Source organism: Octodon degus, unplaced genomic scaffold (genome assembly GCF_000260255.1).
Source record: "Octodon degus isolate 3935 unplaced genomic scaffold, OctDeg1.0 scaffold00122, whole genome shotgun sequence".
Taxonomy (NCBI): Eukaryota; Metazoa; Chordata; class Mammalia; order Rodentia; family Octodontidae; genus Octodon; species Octodon degus.
In genome coordinates this window covers 4,605,729-4,615,963 of record NW_004524698.1, presented here as the reverse complement: position 1 = coordinate 4,615,963, position 10,235 = coordinate 4,605,729, and the positions used below count along the sequence as shown (strand labels likewise).

Here is a 10,235-nt window from a genome sequence, read left to right as displayed (position 1 = left end):
TTTTCTGATTTAATGCTATCAGTGTCATGTATTTTAATTCTACATATATGCAAAGGGCAAAAAGGTATTATTAGTACTAGCTTATTTAGTTAATTACATTTTAGATTTACTTGTACATGTCTCTTTGATTTTTGCTCATTGTTTCCTACAAATTTTTGCTATCACTTAGCATCACCTTTCTTCTGTCTGAAAATCTCTCTTGTGCATTTAATTTAGCACATACTAGTGACAGATTCCTCCAGTAAACACAGTGCATAGGGCTTTAGATCTAATTGAAAAACTTCAAGAACCAGAGAAGAGATAATTTGTTAGGCTGTGTCATGATTACAAGGTTGCCAAAATCCACACTTTGGGAATTCTATAGGTCAAATAGCACAGGATTTTCAAGTGGTAATGTGTGAAGAGAAGAAAGGAGAGAGAGCTGCAGCAGATTAAGAGAGTCTTATGTGACGCATCCATCTTTCTTTTAGTGACTAAAACTCTAATATATATATATATATATATATATATATACCTCTGAGTATAAAGCTATCAATGCAAGAAAGAGATCATGGCAAACATTTGATAAAAGAGTAAAAGTTACTTTTAGGGAAGGCAGTGTATTATGATCAGGTTAGCACCAGAGAAAAGATTTCTCAGTGACTAAAAAGTTCAGTTCCTTCGTGTTACGTTCATAAATGGTTGTCTTAAAATAAAGTGTTATATATTTGAGTAGATGTTGGATCTGTTTATTTTTATAATAATCTCCCCCAAATAAAACTAATAACATTTAACATTGCTATGGAAGGACTTCCTAATTTGTTTAATTTTTATTAATCCTTGTTTGCAGTACATGCTTATGATCATCAGTGTGAGCTTTTACATGTATATAACACAGCTTAGTTCTTTTTATGTCCCTTCCCCATGGCCTGCCTTCCCACCCCCCACACACCAATTTTTGGTCCCAGCCTCATTTGCAAAAGATCTGTCTCCCTGTTTCCTGTTACCTGTCTTTCATATTTTCAGTTTTTAATAAGAGAGAAACAACGTGATCTTTAAACTTGTGTGTCTATTTCACTTAACATTATGATTTCAATGTGCATCCATTTTCCTACAAATGACTCAAATTTATCCTTTGTTATAGCACAACAAGAAGTCTGAACTTTGTACCATTTGAGTATAAATCCCACAGTATCCAAGCATCTGTAACGGACATACAGGCTGCTTCAAGAATTTGCTATCATGATTTGTGCTGCTATAAACTTCAGCACCCATGTACATTATTATGATTTTAAGTCTTCTGGGAAGATACCTTAAAGGAGTCTATTTAGGGTAAATAGTGTTTTCCCTTTTAATATTTTGAGAAATCCTGTTTCCATCATGGTTATGCTAGTTTGGATTCCCATCAACAATATAGAAGGGCACTTTTTTCTCTGGAGCCTCAGCAGCATTTGATATTATTTTATTTTGTTTTATCATAGCCATTGTTTTCTGGAGTAAGATAAAATCTCAGTGTTGTTTCAATTCACATTTCTCTAATGATTAGAGATGTTGAATATTGTTTCATGTATTTAGTGTCCATTTGTACTTCTGAGAAGTGTTTATTCATTTCACCTGTTCTTCATTTCATATAACCTGTTCTTGGATAGGCAGAACCAATATTGTGAAAATTGTATATCTCCAAAACTGATATATAGATTTAATTCAATCTTGATGAGAATACCAACAGCATTCTTTATAGAAATGCTGCTGTTCATGGGATCTTTTGTTTGGGAAGGGTCTAAGTTTTATTATTTCTTTGTGTTGTAGATATTAGTTCTCTGTCTGAGGAGTATCCGGAATTTTTTTTTCTTATTCAGTAAGTTACTATTGTGCTGTTGTTGTTCAGATTTTTAGTTTTATTTAATCCTATGTGTTGATTCTCAATGCTGCATTTTGTGTAATTGGGCTTCCATGCAGAAAGTTCTCACATATATATGTCAATGTCTTCAAGCGTTTTATCTATTTTATCTTCAAACAGATAAAATGTTTGTGTTTTAATATTTAGATCTTTACTCCATTTTTATTTAGCTCATCATAAGAGATATGTGTCTAAGTTCAATCTTCTTCATGTATGCAGCTAATGTTCCAGCACCACTTGTCAAAGAGACTGACATTCCTCTAGCATATGTTTTTGATCCCTTTACCAAAAAGCAGAATGTTGAATTGTATGGGGTTGTTTCTACATCCTATGTTTTATTTCATTAATCCATATGTCTGTTTTTGCGTTGGCACCATGCTGTTTTTGTCACTGCAGCTTCATGTGTATTTAATTCAAATCTGTGATAGATGTCTTCTGGTTTGTTCTTATTGCCCAGGATTGCTTTTGTTATTCTGGGTCTCTCCTGGTTTCTTATGAATTTTATCATTATTTGCTCTATTTCTATAAAGAATGCTATTAGTATTTTTGTCAAGATTGAATTAAATCTATGTATCAATTTTGGAGCCATAAAATTTTCACAATATTGCTTCTGCCTATCCAAGAACAGGGGATATATTTCCCTTTTCTGATGTTGTTTTCATCTCCTTTTTCAGCACATTGAAGTTTTAGTTATAGAATTATTTTATTTCATAGATTAGGTTAATTCCTCAGTATATAATTTTTCTCAGTGCTCCTGTGTGAATGGTGCTGTTTCCTAATTTCCTTCCCAGTCAGTTTTTTTTTATTGGTGTGCAAAAATGCAACTGATTTTTGTGAGTTGCTTTTGTGTCCTGTGACCCTGGTGAATTTATTAGCTCTGGGAGTCTTTGATGAATTTTTTTAAATCAAAAATAATTAAATTTTATTTTATTTGTCAAATACAAACTTTTTTTACAAAAGTTTGTCAAATACAAACTTTTTTACATAAGATGTTGATATTAAAAATAAATGTTTAGAGTTATTACTCTGAAATATGCTTCATTCTAAGTATTTAGAATTTCACGATAAAAAGTTTACATGCAGCTTCCTAACAACATGTTGAAAATGCTACAACAGTATCTTCCACATGAAGAAAAACAGCAGGCACACTCCCACATTGTAGCCATATTTTGTGAGAATAGGACTTCCTACCAACACCAAGTACAGAGAACTACAATAATTAAGTACTTAAAATCAAATAGGCAAGTGGGGCGGGGTGTTGGGGAGATGAAAATGATCAAAGCAGGTGCATGTACCAATCTGCCAAAATGAAACCCATCAGTCTGTACAACCAATCTTTAAAAAGTGAAAATAAATAAATCCAGTAGTGGTCGAGAGAAAACATGCTCCTGACATTTAGAATACTCTCATTATTGAAGATTTTATAATAATCAATATAAACCAATAATAGCGATTTGGCTGCAAATTTTTACTTTCAAAAACTGAACATGGCCAGTCAAATAGCTCCGTATACTGAAGCACCTACTTAGGCAAAGCACAGGGACTGGGGTTCAATCCTCAGCAGTACATGCCATGCCGGCACTGCCCTCCAGGCCTGCTGAGACTGAAAATGGGTGTGGCGTGGGCCAATAATCCCAGAGCTTGGGAGGCTGAAAACAGGAGGATCATTATGAGTCTGATCTGTGTAGTTAGACCCCATAGACCCTGTACTAAAATACCAAAATAAATAAATAAATAAATACCCTCTTAAACAACTGTAAATTGAGTTACATAGAACAATTGTTTTTGAATTCTTTTTGAATTACCAAAACTAAGACTATGTAAAACTCCAGAAAAACAGATACATTTGAATTGTGACTATATTACATTTTCATTACCAATTTAATTCTTTAGTTTTCTCAAGGCAGTCTTTTTCTTGAACAAAGCAAATAGTAATAATACTATATGTTATGGTTAGAAAATCAAGAGCCCTTATATACAGTTATTTAAAAAATGAATTCAATTATTACTGAATATATCATTTTATTCTAAAAAGCAAAGAAGCCAAGTAATAAGCTACCCTGAAGCAGGCCTAACTTCCTCTAAACCAAGGATTTTTAAGGCTTCCCAGGTATCCTTCGAGAAAACCCTTCACTAGATTAACTTATTCAGAACACCAAAAAGTAGGTACAGAACAGGAATGTAAGTGGCCATCCAGTAAACTTGCTGTTACTCTACAGACACTAAAATAAAGTCTCCAGAAGGCGAAGGAAAAGAACAACACAATACAGCAGTGCACAGGGTACAGACCCAGAGCAGTCTGCTGCTCTTACTTTTTTCCCTGTGAGCTGAAGCTTAACTGTTCAGTGAGATGCAGTGGAGATTAAAAGAGTATCTGAAGAGGAAATTAAAAATGAGAGGTGCATGTCAACACTTTATGCTTTTGGTGAAGTCATATGATTTCCACCACTGAGCAAACTGCAGTGCTTTCTTCCTCTGACCCTCAAAGCTTTCAAGGACGCCCTTCCGCCAAAGTCTTGGCTCTAGATCCAACATCCCACCAATGATTTCCTTTCCAAAGTAATGAGAGAATTTGTGCTGATCTTCAGTGACATGGGTAAAGCCTCCTTGGAGGCCAAAGTCCACCTAAAAGTAAGGTAAGCCCCTGGGAACAGACTTTCTGATGTCTTTTGAAGAAAGATCAATTAATTTCTTGTTCACGGGCCACTCTTCATCAGGTTCCATTGTTGCTTTCTTAAAATAGACAGGAGCCACATCACCCACTTCCTTTGGGAGAACAATACTTTCATAAATCATGTGATACTGTTTCTTCATGTTCATATTAGTTTCTTAAAAGATGCAATCCAACCCTTTATCTTCAAACATCTTTACTAATGATTTCCTAAACATCTGAATTTCCTCCCAGATGTTTTCATCCAATAAGGTAGCAGCTCGATGATGCTGCAAAGGGACTATCAGGCAGTGCCCCTCAGAAAGAGATGAGAAGTTGGGTAAACATAAATAAACCTTAACACCTATTGCAACAATAAGGTGCTTGGGAAATTGAGAGCTGTCAAAACAATACAGACATTTTTCCATTTGTGCAGCAAGACACTGGTGCATAGCAATAGCCTGCTTCCTCTGACTCTCTTCCTCCTTGCCAAGATGTCCTCCCTCAGCTGCTTTGGATACAAAAATGTCATCTAGAGTATAATAGTCTACATCTGCTTTTCCCATAACCTTAGATGCCATTCTCATAAAGAGTTTGTTTTTACTTTCTGTTGTTCCTATTTTTTTTTTCCAGAACTGGGAATTGAACTCAGGCCCTTGCACTTGCCAGGGAAGCGCTTCTCCACTGAGCCATCTCCCCAGCCCCCATCTTTTTGTTTTTGACTAAATCATTTGGGCTTAGATGGTCATCATGAGGAAAGTATCTGATTCTTTCTTTTCCTTCATGGGTAGCAACCCTGTGTATCCTCCTCCTTCCTGCTTGTGACTGTGGAGCTGCTGGTGTGCTCAGTGGCCATGCTCTTCCAGACTCGTCTGTCCTGACAAGGGTTACTTCTTGCTGGTCTGCACTCTCCTCTGCTCCTGTTCTTTTTGATGACATTTGTGCTACAGGTTCTTTTAATTTATTAGCGATTTCAAGTTGGGCTTTAAATTGTTGGGCCAGTTCGATGTTCCCTATCATCTCTGCCTTAATAATCTTGGCCCCCAACGTGTTCTCATCAACACTCAGGACGTGGATGGACTCATCCTCTACACCAGCAAATATAGACTCTGCATCCTCCCAGTGTTCTCGCACACTCTTGGCTGTCAGTTTTTCTCCCATGTTTCCTGAAATGTGTTCAGAGTTAACACTGCTACTTGTTTCCAACGCCTTCTTACTTGAATGTTTCTTGTCCCCTCCTCATCACACAGCAAAGAACCCTGAGCTACTGCTAATGTTGATGAACTAGATGGTTCAAAATTTCTAGCCTTGAAATAAGATGACAGTTCATCAGCATCAGAAGGTCTTAAGAATTTAGGTCTCAAATTTCTTGAAGAAGTGAACTCTTGATTTTGCCTTAAATTGAATTCTCTTTTATGTGATTCTGAAGACATGTATCTCTTATGTTTCTCATTATCACTAAATTTATCTGTACTGCTACTGTTTGTAGTCTCTGTTGTATCATACCTATCTCTTGAATTTTTATTAGATTTCACTAAATCTAATTTCCTACTTTCTTGGCTCTTTTGTACTTTATCTGAATATGTTGGTTTCCTCCACTGCTCTTGTCTAGAATCTTCATTTTTGGATGCAGTTTTTCCAACTTCTTCTAATTTCAACTGAAATATTTCTATTGACCTGTACCTTCAGTTACAATGTCATCAAATTTTCTGTTTTGTTTTTCAGCTTATTCTTTCATTCTTTGGTAAGACTTTTCAAGCCAGCTTAATCCACCATCCTCTACTCCTGAGGTTTAGCAAGTGATGATACATTACAGTCTTCTGATGGGAGACCTGTCCCACCATCCTTCCAATATGGATTCAATTCTCTTTCAAGAATTTAGACTGCTCATGGGCTTAGTTCTTCTCTGCTCTGTTTTCCTTGTCATTTCCTTCTCAGCTTTAAGTGCTGATGGTGCCGCAGTCTTAACAGACATAAAACCTACAGTCATCCACGCATCCCTCTGAATAACCTGGCCATCATCTTTCTCGAACCCTTCGTCTTTCACTTTCCAGGTCTTTTCCCCATCAGGAGTTTGGGATGGAGCAGCCTCAACCCAGTCATCCTCAGAGCTTGATGAACTATCAGTTGATTCACTTTTTTCATATTTTTGTTTCTTACTCTTTTTTTCTTTTCTTTCTTTACTTGTTTTGAAATCTTACCTTTTTTCTTCCTTTTCTTCAGAGATTGTTCCTTTGAGAAAGCCTCAATTTGTTCATTGACATTAGGTAGCATCCATGTATCCTCACCTCAAAGTCATTTAAGTTCTTTCTGCCTTTCTTCTTTTTCAAAATTGGCTTTAGTCTGATGCAACACCTCCACCCTGGTATTTGGGTCTGCTTCTTATGCTCTTTGATACTCTTTTCACTTTCAAATCTGCCTCTGCAAGTCTCCATAGTTGTTGTCGTCATAAAGTTAGGAAGCTGTCTTGATGAAATTTTTTGGATCTTCTATGTAAAGGATCGTACTATCTGTAAATAAGGATTTTTGACTTCTTTTATGCATCATTTTTATGTATTTCTGTGGCTTGATATCTTTCACTAAAGTTTTTAATTTTGATTTTTATTAGTACATGTTTAAAGTACATAATGTTTACCTTCCTTGTGTAAAGTATATGTATGTAATCTATTGTGAGGACTATACTGAATAGGAGTGATGATAGTGTATATTCCATCTTGTTTCCAATTTTAGAGAGAAAGCTCTCAATTTTAATGTGATGTTGGCCATCACTTTGTCATGAATTGCCTTTATTAAATTGAGATGATTGCCTCTGATATCTATTTACTTCAGGATTTTTACAATGAAAACATTTTGAGTTTTGTCAAAGTATTTTTTCTGTGTGTTTACTGAGATAATCCTGAAACTTTTGTTTTTGCTTCTATTTTTCTGATGTGATTTATCTGCATGTGTTGAACCATCCTTGTGTCACTAGAAGCCTACTTGGTCATGTATATGATTTTTTCATGATTTGTTGCTTTTTTTTTTTTTCCCAGTGTCTTGATGAGGATCTTTACATCGTTGTTCATTAAAAAGACTGGCCTATAGGTTTTTCTTCTGTCATTACTGTTGAGTCCTTGTCTGGTTTTATAATCAGGCAACACTAGCTTCAGGAAGGAAACTGTCAGTACAGTCTGACCATTTAGTGGTCATGAATTTCTTCAGTTGTTTGAGGAAAACTGGTTTTAGATCTTCCCAGAAGTTCTTGTATTGTTTAATGGTGAATCTACTGGGTTTTGAGCTTTTCTTAAAAGGTAGGTTTTTTTCTGCCTCAATTTCATTTCCTATTATTGGATTAGTCAGAGTTATTAATTTCTTGTTCAGCTTTGTTAATTAATGTATACCTAGAAACTTACCCATTTCTTCTGAATTCTCTAATTAATTGGGCTACAGATTTTCAAAGCAGTTGCTAATACTTTGGTTCAGAATTGTTCTTTCTTTATTGCTTGTCTACTTTATCTATTTCTTTGTCACAATGAGGGAATAAAGTTCCCTGTTAAAATTGTGTTATTGATTATTTTGTTTTTCATATTCATTAAAATATGTCTTATATATTGGGTGCTCCCATATTTGGTACATTCATGTTTTTGATTGTTATCTCTTCATCTTGAAGTTTTCCCCTAATAATTATGTAGTTACTTCTATCTCATTTGATCATTTTTGGTTTGAAGTGCATATTGTCTGCAAATAGAATAGCTATCCCTGCTTTTTTCTAGGTTCTTGTCATATGGAGTATCTTTTTCTATCCTTTGATTTTCAGTCTGTGAATTTCCTTTTGATTAAGATGTGTTGGCTTTGCTGGAAGAGTTTGGCTATTGGCAGTGTTACCCCTGACCTGTGTGTGGCTTGTGGAATCAGCATTTGCAGCTGCGAAGAGTTTGGTGAGATGTCTTATGCTATTTTACTGGTGCAACCTACCAAGAGGCCAGAAGGCAGAACTTACGCTGACTGTGAATCTGTTAATGAATGCATGGAAGGTGTGTGTAAAGTGTATGAAGAACATCTGAAGAGGATGAACCCCAACAGCCCCTCTATCACATATGCTATCAGTCAATTGTTTGATTTTATTGATAATCTGGCAGACTTCAGCTGCCTTGTTTACCAAGCTGATACTCAGACATACCAGCCTTATAACAAAGACTGGATCAAAGAGAAGATCTATGTGCTCCTTCATCAGCAGGTGCAGCAGGCTGGCAAACAATTGAGTTGGAAGCAGTAGGGGCTTGGGGTGGGCTTGGCATGCAGGTGTGTGAAGTGCACTGCAGTAGAGTGCTGTGTCATATGAGCCTTTTTCCATTTTGTTACATTCTTGCCAGGATTGAATGCATTAGATGAAATGTGAGGTGTGAGGATCTTCTCAATCTGAAACCCTCATTGACCCATTTTTCTTTTTCTTTTTTCTTTTACTTAAACATTTTTATGATTCATATGGAAATTGTTCCTTGTTGGCATTGGTTCTAGTCCTTCATATTGTTTCTATCTGTTTTATAACATTCACTGTACTAATCTTTTGAGATGGGGTAGGGAATGATGACAAAGTTTAGTTATGTTCTCAAGAAAAAGTCTCAGTGAAAAATAATGTTCTTTAGTTTAAAAAATAAATAAATAATGTGTTCCTTATGGGATGGGAGAGATTGCTCATCAGTCTAATTCCTGCCTGACAAGTACAAGGACCCAGGTTCAATACCCAGTGCTGCATGCCATGCCACCATGACAACCACCGAAACTGGTCACAGTGGTACATGTCTGTAATCCCAGTGCTGGGGAGGCTGAAACAGGAGGATCACCATGAGTCCTAGCTGCATAGCAAGCCCTTGTACCAAATAAACAAATAAAAGATTTTTAAAAAATTAAATGTGTTCCTTGTATGTGGAATATTGTTGGATTTTATTTCTTGATCCACTCTTCCAGGCTGCTTCTTTTGATTGGTGAATTGAGACCATTTACATTGATGGCAATAACTGATATGTATTGGCTTATCATATCATTTTCCTGCTGTAGGTTCCCTATTTTCCCCTGTGTTTAACTGCTTGTCCTCTTGGTGGTCTCTTCTGTTATTGCTCTTGTAATTGTGGTTATTTTCATCTTTTTCTAGAATATTTTTTAGAACTCTTTGTAGGGTCTGTTTGGTAATCATGAATTTCTTCAGCTGTTCTTTGTTGTGGAAATATCTTACTTCTCTGTTACTTTTGCAGGGTAGTTTTGCAGGGTACATTAACTTGGGTTGGCAGTGGTTTTCTTTCAGGACTTGAGATACTTTACTCTAAGTTCTTCTTGACTTGATGATTTGTATTGAGAAATCTGTTGTGATTCTGATGGGTTTTCCTTCATAGGTGATCTGTTTCTTTTCTCTGTCAACTTTTAATATTCTGTTTTTTTGCTGAATTTCTGGGATCTTGATTATTATGTGTCTAGGTACAGATTTATTTTGGTTATGGCTAATTGGACTTCTATACATGTCAGTTACTGTATGTCAGATTCCTTTTTTATGCTTGGGAGATTTTCTGCTATTTCTGCAAATAGTTATTTTGTGTCATTTGTGTTGACTTCTTTTTCATTGACACCTATCTGTCTTATGTTCTTTTTCCTTGCATCATCTTGTAGCTGTTGAATTATTATTTTCTTGTTCTTTGCTATTTTTAGAAGATCTTAGAGTAATAGGCATCAATG

The 10,235-nt window shown here is 35.7% G+C and overlaps 2 pseudogenes; one reads left to right on the top strand and one right to left on the bottom strand.

Annotated features, from left to right (window-relative positions):
• Positions 1–4,285: 4,285 nt before the first annotated feature.
• Positions 4,286–6,964, bottom strand: LOC101581334 (annotated as a pseudogene).
• A 1,487-nt stretch (positions 6,965–8,451) lies between these two features.
• Positions 8,452–8,784, top strand: LOC101580937 (annotated as a pseudogene).
• Positions 8,785–10,235: the final 1,451 nt, after the last annotated feature.